The sequence below is a fragment of the Leucoraja erinacea genome, chromosome 8 (assembly GCF_028641065.1).
Source record: "Leucoraja erinacea ecotype New England chromosome 8, Leri_hhj_1, whole genome shotgun sequence".
NCBI classification, from domain to species: Eukaryota; Metazoa; Chordata; class Chondrichthyes; order Rajiformes; family Rajidae; genus Leucoraja; species Leucoraja erinaceus.
Window position 1 is genome coordinate 53,686,704 of NC_073384.1, and position 10,892 is coordinate 53,697,595.

Consider the following 10,892-nt stretch of genomic DNA (forward strand, 5'->3'; position numbering starts at 1 on the left):
TTGACATTGTAAAATGTCAGGCAACATTGATAATACATCTTGGGATTCCCAAAATGATTTACTGACATAACTAAAAACACACTTATTCACAGATATTATTCAGAGCAAATTTGTATTTCAATGGTGGTTCGTTTTTTTTCCAAAGCTACAGTTAAATTTATTTCTGCGTGCAGATCATCAGTAAGATTATTGACATTCAATCCGTGATTAAATACAGAATGTACAGAAACAGCTGACAGAGTCCATTTGCAAAGTCGCCAGGTTTTGGCGCCATTTTCAAAGTCCCAGTTGCAGCTCGCCATAAAGGCCTATTGCACCCGTTACCTCCATCTGGATCACCAGTGAACCTTCGTCCCTCTCACCCCCAACCACCTTCTGCCTTCGTGCCCTGGGGACACCTCCCACAGCAGACCTTAAGGGCACGGAAGGTAAGACCCCTGGTTCTCCTTACCAGCCCTTCGTCCAGTGTCCAGTGTCCACCACTGTTACTGACTCCCTGCACCTTCTGGTTCCTGGTCTTCCGGGCCGCCCATGAGATGAGTCTTGGATGAGGCTCCCACTCCAATCTGGTTCTCGGGTTGTGCAGCACGTGATTCAGGTCTGTTGCCGGGGTCTGCTGGGGTTCAGAAGATATTTTTTAAGGCTGAGATAGATAGATTCTTGATTAGAATGGATGTCAGAGGTTATGGGGAGAAGGCAGGAGAATGGGGTTAGGAGGGAGAGATAGATCAGCCATGAATGAATGGCGGAGTAGACTTGATGGGCCGAATGGCCTAATTCAACTCCTATCACTAATGACTTTAAGGCTGCAGCCCACTGGTTGTTCTTTAATTATTAATTTATTTGATGATTAATATTCATTCAATAATGTAAAACATTAATACGTTCGTTACTAAGCCTCTAGAAATGATAAGGGTCACGAAAAATTATTTCTAGCAAATTATTTTTTTTTAAATTTATCCTGAAAAAAAAATTGTGATCTACTATATTTAAATAAATAATAATTTATCTGCTTGTGATTTAGTATCATTCTCAGAAGAGAAACTAGGTTGTTTAATGTAGGTGGCCTTAATGTACAATTAAAATGAAATATATTTCACATTTCACTAGTGATTCAGGTTGTTACTCTGGCCTTCCTTGCAAAAACACTTGGCAATGCTGCACCACATCCACACACAAGAGGCTCTTTGCAAACTGCGTGCTCCCTCTCCTGCTATTTCCTGCTTCCATCAATAACCTGATGAACATCATCCAAACTGATTGTTTTCTTTGCTGATGAGACCACTCACTACAGCATGAGTAATACCCCGTCCTGAAAGATAACCAAGAACAAAACATCATGATCAGTTATAAACAGAATTAGATACTAGGCGGACAAATGCCTTGTTATTTTTAGGCCTGAGAAGGTCATGTCAATAACTGTTGAGAAGGCTTGACCATGATTTTGACCACATGCCTTTTGTTCTTTAACAATTCCAAACATTCCGTTCATTTCCATGATAAAATTGCTGGAAAGAAAAGTGGTGCAGTTAAGTGGGGAAAACAAAATCAATATTTTACTTTATGCCCCGTTGCAGCACCATAAATCTAATAGCCAGTTTTAAGATACAACTCCTTTCTTGATTTTATTCTTAGTAAGTTCTATGTTCTCAAGTTATACAGAACAGTGCGAAAGCAAAATGCAGGTCTTTATTGAAACACTATTATATGTCAGCAAAGAACTACATAGTTCAGTTTCATTTTTTGTCACCTGAACCGAGAAACAATGAAAAGCTTTTGTTGCATGCTAATCAGTCAGTAGAAAGACAATACATGATTACAATCGATCCATACAGTGTATAGATACATGAAAAGGGAATAAAGTTTAGTGCAAGGTAAAGCCAGCAAAGTCTGATCAAGGATAGTCCGAGGGTCACCAAAGAGTTAGATAGTAGCTCAGCACTGCTCTCTGGTTGTGGTAGGAAGATTCAGTTGCCTGATAACATTCAGGGATCGAACTATCCCTGAATCTAGTGGTGTGCTTTTTTTCAAACTTCTATACCTTTTGCCTGTTGGGAGAGGTGAGAAGAGGTAGTGGCCAGGGTCCGACTCATCCTTGATTATGTTGCTGGCCTTGCCGAGGCAATGTGAGGTATAAATAGATGTGAAGTTGGTTTGTTGTATAATGATACTGCTTCAAAGTTCGAGCCAATCCTTTTGATCAAAAATATTAAATTGATCACCAGGATGTAAGGCTACTGCAGGTTGAGGAAAAATAATCAAAAACAAAAAAAATAGCAAACTTGCTGGAAGAACTCAGTGAGTCAGGCAGCATCTGTGGAGGGAAATGGATAGTTGATATTTTGGGTCAAGACCGTTCACTTGGACTGAAAGAGTGGAGGGGAGAAAGACAATATATAGAGGTGAGGAGGGTGATTCAGATTCAATTTTAATTGTCATTGTCAGTGTACAGTACAGAGACAACGAAATGCATTCAGGAGGAGACATTGGCAAGAGTTGGCAAGTGATAGGTGAAGAGGGATGGAATGTGAGTTAAAACAGAGTTAAATCCATTACAGACATACACCCTCTCCACTCTGTAGAAGGGTCTCGTCCTGAAATGTCTCCCGTCCATTCCCTCCACAGATGCTGCCTCACCCGCCGAGTACCTCCTTCGCTTTGTGGTTTTCTCAAGATTCCAACATCTGCAGTTCCTTGTGACTTCTTGCTAGGCCCCAACGACAGCCGAGACCCCCAGTGCTCGACTTGCTCAGAAATGTCAACATTTTCCATTAATCGCAGATTTCCTGAGCCTGCGGTATTTCACTTTTGTAAAATTAGAAATAAAAAGAAAAAATGGCAAGAATACTCAGCGGGTTAGAAGAACGACAATTTTAACTGACCTTTTCTCTCATCTCTTTTGAAACATCGTGGACCTGCTGAAGAAGGCCCATTCATTGCAAAGGTCTATCATTCGAAGTTCACAGTTCACAAAGCCTCTTCTTTGGACATGGGTTAACTATGCACTCAAAAGGTCATGTAAAATAATGAATCACTCACTACCCAATCCTTGTGATCTCCTGGGTTGAAATTCACCCATGACTTGCACAACTGATAGACTGAATACTTTCTGACTCTGTTTGGACAAATTGCTTAATGTTCCCAAGGAAGTTTATTTTTCCCCCATGTACTGACTGCTGCTGATGAAGTCAAACAATGGCCATTAGGTGAAAAGTGTAGTGTGTAATTTTTGTCCTTTTCCGTAAGGACTCACGAGACCATCTTTGCAAAATCAAAATATTGCAGATGCTGGAAATCTGAAATAAACACAATCTAAAACTAATCGTCAAGTCAGACAGTGGAGAGACAAACAGACTTAACTTTACTTTTCATTCTCGACACTTGTTGCCCAGCCTGGTGATCATCTTTATATTGTGATAATTGTCAGGAGAAGTATTTGTCCAGACCTTGGATTAACACCATTGTGCGATGCTTCTCTGACACCGCGTGGTGACATAGACCAGAGAAGAGTTTGTTATAATAATTAATTGGCACAAAACTTGCATGTTTTCAATCTCATTGGTATATTTTCAACAAAAAATCACAAGAATGAAGATGAATTGTAAAGGTTTTCAACAAATGCAAGATACAAGATACAAGATACAAGATACATTTATTTGTCACATGTGCCAGTTGGCACAGTGAAATGTGATCACCATTGTGGCCTAAGCGTTGTGAGTAATATTCGAGTAATATATCGTGGGTAATTATTGTTTTCTATGGATTGGATACGACCATATTCTTATGCAATAACTCTGCCCTGATGTATTGATATTACCTTCTTCATAGCAATAATCTAAGTTATCATAATAGATTGAATGGAAAATCATCCAAAATGCTTGCATCTTGAAATACGGTTAATGGAGAAGCCAGGATCCTAAATATTATTTAAGTCTATTGCTTCTTGCAGCAGTTCAAATATATTTTGTAATTCTACACAATACCATCTGCTCAATACAATCTGAGATTATAGGTAGACACAAAAAGCTGGAGTAACTCAGCGGGTCAGCCAGCAACTCTGGAAAAAAGGAATAGGTGACGTTTCGGGGCAAGACCCTACTCTCATCCGAAACGTCACCTATTCCTTTTCCCAAGAGATGCTGTCTGACCCGCTGAGTTACTCCAGCTTTTTGTGTCTACCTATAGTCTCAGATTGTGTCAATCTTCGGTTTAAACAAGCATCTGCAGTTCCTTCCTACTCTGATTGTAGGTAGTTGTCTCTGGAGAAGGGACCTCATAATTTAGTAGCTTACAACATTAATATATTTTTCTTAATTGTTATATTATGCAAAAAGTATCTTCCATCTAACAATAATGACTCACTGTCATACATTTGTCCAGACTACACATTTTCAGTTCAAAAGTTATTATATGGTTGTATAAGTTTGTTGCAATACCCGGTTTTAGTTAGTAACATTCAAACCAAAGAATTAAATTGAACAAAACTAATGGAAAGCAATACGTACACCATTGTTAGATTTAAATAATTAATTACACACACTCACCATAAAAATGTTAGAGTAAACCCTCATTATAATGGACCTTGGGGGGGAGAGGGGGAGGAACGGTGTCCGCTATTACCAATTGTCCACTATAACTGAGTAAGATATTATCATTGTATCTTTTCAGTGTAAAAGAGAAGGAAATGGATTTGGACTGAGCCTGAAGCCGAACACATCCCCAGTCCAAGTGTCCTTGGTCAGGACAGCCCAGTCCTTGTAGTGTGTTTTATGTCACACACGGGGCATCGAGCAGTGCAATGATTGTCGGCGGGTTATGAGGAATCACCAGTAATGGAAACTATCTCTCCCTTGGCACTGAGCCCGGTCCTGGATGGCTTGAGTTGGGATCAGCTCTTTCTTAAGAGATGTATGGATGGCTCTGAGAAGAACTGTCGGGTGCAGGTCTTTACAATTTTTCATTATTTCTTGGCCACTGCCATCTTGGGTTTTCACTCATTTCGGCTCCGTTGGAGCTTCTCCGACTTCTTGGCCATTTTCACTCTTGTGACTGCAGCCGGGGAGGTGGTGCGAGACACTGGTGGTGTGGGCTGCCGGGGAGCAGACAGGTTGCACACCAGAGGTCACATCGACAGCCGTCAGCATGTCCGACCGCTGTAACTGAAATCCATTATAAAGCGGTCTGTTAAAGCAAGGGTTTACTGTACTGCCGTTGTTTCAATCTAAAGTAAACAAAGTTTAATCATTGCTTTACCTACTTCCTTTTCCAAGAGTATATTCCTGGGCAGAAGGATTTCCAGTGTTAAAAAGGGTAATGCAAATCTCAATGAAGTGAAACTATGATCAAGATAAAGCACAATGCTTTAACCTCACATTTGGCTATGGTTCCCTCATCAGTCTAAGCCTTGCTGAGGTGTAAGGTCAATGTCTGGCATTATGGATTTCCATTCAGGGCCAGAGAAAATAGTTTATTATGATGACGTTTATTCATAAGAAAATCTGTAAGGATGATATTCAATAAATTGTATGTGGTTGCACTTCTACCGCTAGCAGAAACACTGCAGGAAGAGCTGTTAAAATGTTCTTTTGTTAAGTTTTGGTAACAGATTAAGTTTTTTTTTCCTGCTGATGACTCAGTCCCACTGATAGTCTACATGCATGTGTTAAGCCCAGCATCTGGTATATTAATCGAGGGCTCTGATCTCCCCATTTCCTGTTACCCTGGGTAAGTAAATTTCAAGTGTGAGGGAAAATCTTAGCAGTTTTCCCAAATGAAAAACTACCTTCACAAGAAGGATAATGTGATTTACACAGACATAAAGAAGGAAATTATGAGGTAAATGTTATTTCCTCTTAGATCACAGAAGAACTTTATAGTTTCTTTAAAAACAAAGTCATTTAAAAAAAAATTAGGTTAAAAATCAGACGGAAAAGAACTAACACAAAGAAACCTTTACGATCGTAGTGGGAGATACTTTAACTAAACATATTTGGAAACTCCGTGATCACGGGATTCAAGATGTTTATATCAGTTAAAAGCCAATGGACAAAAGTATAGATTAATCCAGACTAGGCTGGTTTAAAAGATCTGAAATCCTATTATATAATGAAGTAATGAATAGCTCAGCTCACAGCTTGACAGCCATATGAAATGGAATGCTTTCTAAAATACCTCTTATGAAAACTGGCTACTCTCTGAGGCAAGGGTTCATTTCATTTATAGTCAATATAAATTAATGAAGGCTTCAAATGGATCATGGATTATTTGTGGTTAAGTAAGCAGTTTTTCTATATCTTCCACTTTAAAGGGGTCTGGAGCTAATGGAGGCCATTTGGATAGGCTATTTGAGGATGTTTATTGTCATGTGTACCGAGTTGCAGTGAAAAGCTTTGGTTGCATGCTAACCACTCAGCGGAAAGACAATCCATGATTACAATCGAGCCATCCACAGTGTACAGATACATGATAAAGGGAATAACGTGAATAACGTTAAGTGAGAGGAGATTAAGAAGAGCATAGTTAAAGTAAGAAATGCTGCTGTCAGGGTAGAGATTTAAAAGAGTGGAGTGATTGTAATGCACCATTGCAGATCCACTACTGTGTAGTACATAAAGAGTCGCCTGGCTTGTGTGCCATCTTGGATCAGTTCATGTTTATGATTATGTTTATGTTTAATAATAACCTTATATTTCCTGATTAACATTGTAACTATGTCACAATGGTCAGCCTTTCACTATGAATGTATCCTCCAGGAATTTCATGGAACTCCCTCGCTATTGATGACTTTGACACCCTTTTACTGCCATGACATGTACCCACATATTCACAAGTTATAGGATGGAATTAGGCCATTCGGCCCATCAAGTCTACTCCACCATTCAATCATGGCTGATCTCTGCCTCCTCATCCCATTCTCCTTCCTTCTCCCCATAACCCTTGACACCCGTTCTAATCAAGAATTTGGCTATCTCTGCCTTAAAAATATCAACTGACTTGGCCTCCATAGCCCTCTGTGGCAATGAGTTTCACAGATTAACTACCCTCTGACTAAATATTACTGGTTGATGTTAGTGTTAATATCCCAATATGTTTCACTGTCCATGACTGGACCTCACATTGAATCCAATTGCAGAGACTGAGCATTCCTAGCATTATTCTGGGGCATCTGTCTCTGCATGCCTAGTCGCTGGACCTGGCAGTAAACTGGTGACACCCACTTTGAAATATGGTGGTAAAAACATGTTATTTATTTTCCTTTAGGTTCAGAGGGTAATGCAGCTGTGCAGCCTAGAAACAGGCCCTTTGGCCCACCTTGTCCATGCCGTCCAAGTTGGCATTCTGCACTGGTCCTATTTGCTTGCATTTCACGCATATCTCTCTAAACACTTCCTATCCATACACCTGTCCAAATGTCTCTTAAAAGTCGTAATTGTATTGTTTCTATCGCTTCCGCTGGTAGCTCATTCTAGAAACAATCTACCTTCTGAGTGAAAATGTTGCCCCTGGGGTCCCTCTTAAATATCCCCCATATCACCGTAAGCCTATGTCATCTTGTTTTGGAATCCTCTACTCTGAGAAAAAGACTGTGAGCATTCACTTTGTCCATCCCTCTCATGGTCTTGTACTCCTCAACAAGGTCACCACTCAGCCTCCCATGCTGCAAAGCAAGAGGTCCCAATATATCCAACCTCTCCCTATAACTCAAGCCCACAAGCCCATCCTGTACCATTTCCAACTTAGCTGATTTTTGGTATTTTGTTTTATTTTATATGTAGATAACCTTTATTTGTTAAAATGTTCTTTTTTTTTGTATTTAATATCATTTGATTGATTTTTTGAAAGATGCAGTGTGGAAATAGGCCCTTCGGCCACTGAGTTGATGCTGACCATCGATCCCCAGTTCACACTAGTTCTATGTTATCCCACTCACATCCATTCCCTACACACTGGGATCCATTTACAGACGTCAATGAATCTACAAACCCATACGTCTTTGAGGTGGGAGGAAACCAGAGCATCTGGAGGAAACTCACCAGTCATAGTAGGGAGGACGTACAAAATCCACACAGACAGCGCAAGTGGACAGAATCAAACCAGCGTCTCTGGGGTTGTGAGGCCACAGCTCTACCAACTGCACCACTGCCACACTATCAAAGGTAAAGCCTTGATAAGATTAACCCTCAGCCTCTGGATGATCTGGGTGCTTAACTGTTGAGGTTTCAGTTGGACTTTGTCTGAAGCCTTCCCTCTCCTCAACCCTTACATAGATTCATCCCAGGTGAGGTCCGTCAACTCATTTGGCACTTTGCATTACGACCAGGCAAGACGGGGTTAGGCCAGGAAAGTTGTGGCGATGTTAAGGGTCTTATTAAATGGTTGAGCAGGCAGTTGTGAACGCCTGGTCTGTCTCTACTTATATTCTTAATGGGACCACAGCCTAGGTGGCAGGCAGGAACAAACTTGATTCAGCTCAACAGAAATTCATTAACACCTACAGTGAAAAACCATTAAATATTACACAACAGTGAACGCCTGTTTCACTTCTGCACAGGCTCAACGGCTCATGGAGCCCCTCCTCTCCCTCACACTAACTGATTGTTTACCCGTGTTTTAACCCAAAGCCTCCCAGGAAGTTTTGGTGTAGGGTTGAACCATGTTTCGTTTAGTTTAGAGATTCAATGCGAAAACAGGCCCTTCGGCCCACCGAGTCTGCACCGACCAGCGATCCCCGCACACTAACACTATTCTACGCGCTCTTCTTCTTCTTCTTCTTAAGCCCTTTGCTCCTCTAGGGAGCATAGGCCATTGACAAATGTCCTCCACCTCACTCGGTTGTTGGCAGTTCTTTTGAGATCTCACCAGTTGAGCCCACTCTCAGACATTTCTGTCTGGACTCCAGGAAACCAGCGTGGAAACAGGCCCTTTAGCAAACCGAGTATGTGTTGACCATCGATCACCCCGTAGACTAGCACAATCCTACACACTGGAGCCAATTATATATATATATATATATACCAAGCCAATTAACCTACAAACCTGTACGTCTTTGGAGTGTGGGAGAAAACTGAAGATCTTGGAGAAAATCCACGCAGGTCACGGGGAGAACGTACAAACTCCATACAGACAGCACCCATAGTCAGGATCAAACTCTGGTCCCTGGCACTGGAAGGCAGCAACTCTACCACTGTGCCACCATGCCGTCCTGTCTTTTATCCTTACCAAATAAATCTACGTGAAAGGGTAGACAGCCAAAACCTTTTACTCAGGGTGGAACTGTCAAAGACTAGATGGCACAGCTTTAAGGTGCAAAGTTTAAAGAAAATGTACTGGGCAAGTTTTTATTAAGCAGAGGGTGGCGGATGCCTGGGTGGCTCTGTTAGAGGCAGTGATGGAGGCATTTAAGTGGTATTTAATCCTGATAGTGATATTTAAGAGGTTTTTAGATAGGCACATGAATATGCACGGAATGAAAGGGTATGGATCATTGCAGGCTTGAAGGGCCGAATGGCCTACTCCTGCACCTATTTTCTATTTGATCATGAGATTAGTTTCTTTTGGGCATCAAGTTTGGCATGGACATTGAGAGCTGGCGGACCTGGTATTGTGCTGTAATGTTCTATGTAATTGATTTATGTTAGCTTAATACCAAAACTACGATGCAGTTTCCACTGTTCCTCAATTAATTCCATTAAAACTGTGCATTAAAAATGAGAGCAAATTTATGATTTACAAATTTAGGAATAGCACACATGGTCACAATTTCTGAGGCGTTATAACTTTTTTAGTAATTGCTCTCCTTTTCAAGAGTTCTGTATTATATTATATGCCTGCTTGACCTGCTGAGTTACTCCAGCACCTTTTGTGTAAAAGATCATCTGTGACTTTTTTCTGGGCAGCAAAGTGGCGCAGCGGTAGAGTTGCTGACTAAAGGGGCTGTCCCACTTGAGCGACCTAACCTGCGAGTTTAGAAGAATGTCTTCAACCTTCAAACTCGCAGCATGGTCGACATGAGGTCCTAGGAGGTCCTATGAGGTAGCAGGAACTCTCCTTCATGCTCGAAGGAAGTTCCCGAATACTCGTGGCATCAGCTCGGTCGTGGAAAATGTTTCAGCATGTTGAAAAATTTTCCGCAATTAATATTTGGTTGGCATGGCTCTTTTTGACTCGTAGTGCAGAGGAGTGGGATCGCTATGTAGTTACAGGCAGCCGAGGGCAGCCGTAGGCAATCTCCTTCGCTGACCGGGCATTTTGATTGGCTCATTGGCATTTTCAGGACCAAGGAAAACATACCGGTAGGTAAAATGCCCGCTAAACTTTATTATACTTCTTAAAAGTGTCTCCACTCCTTCTCTCTCCCCTTCTCTCTCCCCTTCTCTCCCCCCCCCCCCCCCCCCCCCCCTCCCCGCGCTCTCTCAAGGACTTATTGTATCTGTGCGCGCCCTCTTTTATCTTCCCGTTGTCCGCGGGTGTGTATTTCTCAGAGAGCTCCCCCGCGTTCCTTCGCCCCCCTTTTTGTGATGTGTGTGTGTGTGTGTGTGTGTGTGTGTGTGTGTGTGTGTGTGTGTGTGTGTGTGTGTGTGTGTGTGTGTGTGTGTGTGTGTGTGTGTGTGTGTGTGTGTGTGTGTGTGTGTGTGTGTGTGTGTGTGTGTGTGTGTGTGTGTGTGTGTGTGTGTGTGTGTGTGTGCAGTCGGTCAATCCAGCTCGCGGTTTCAATGCAGACGGTCGATCCAGCTCGCGGCTTTCCAGGAGAGTGCCCTCGAGCTTGAAGGTCGAAGACACTCTTCTTAACTCGCGGATTAGGCCGCCCAAGTGGGACAGCCCCTTTACAGCATTGCAGGGCCGGAGACCCAGGTTCAATCCCGACTACAGGTGCTGTCTGTCTGTACGGAGTT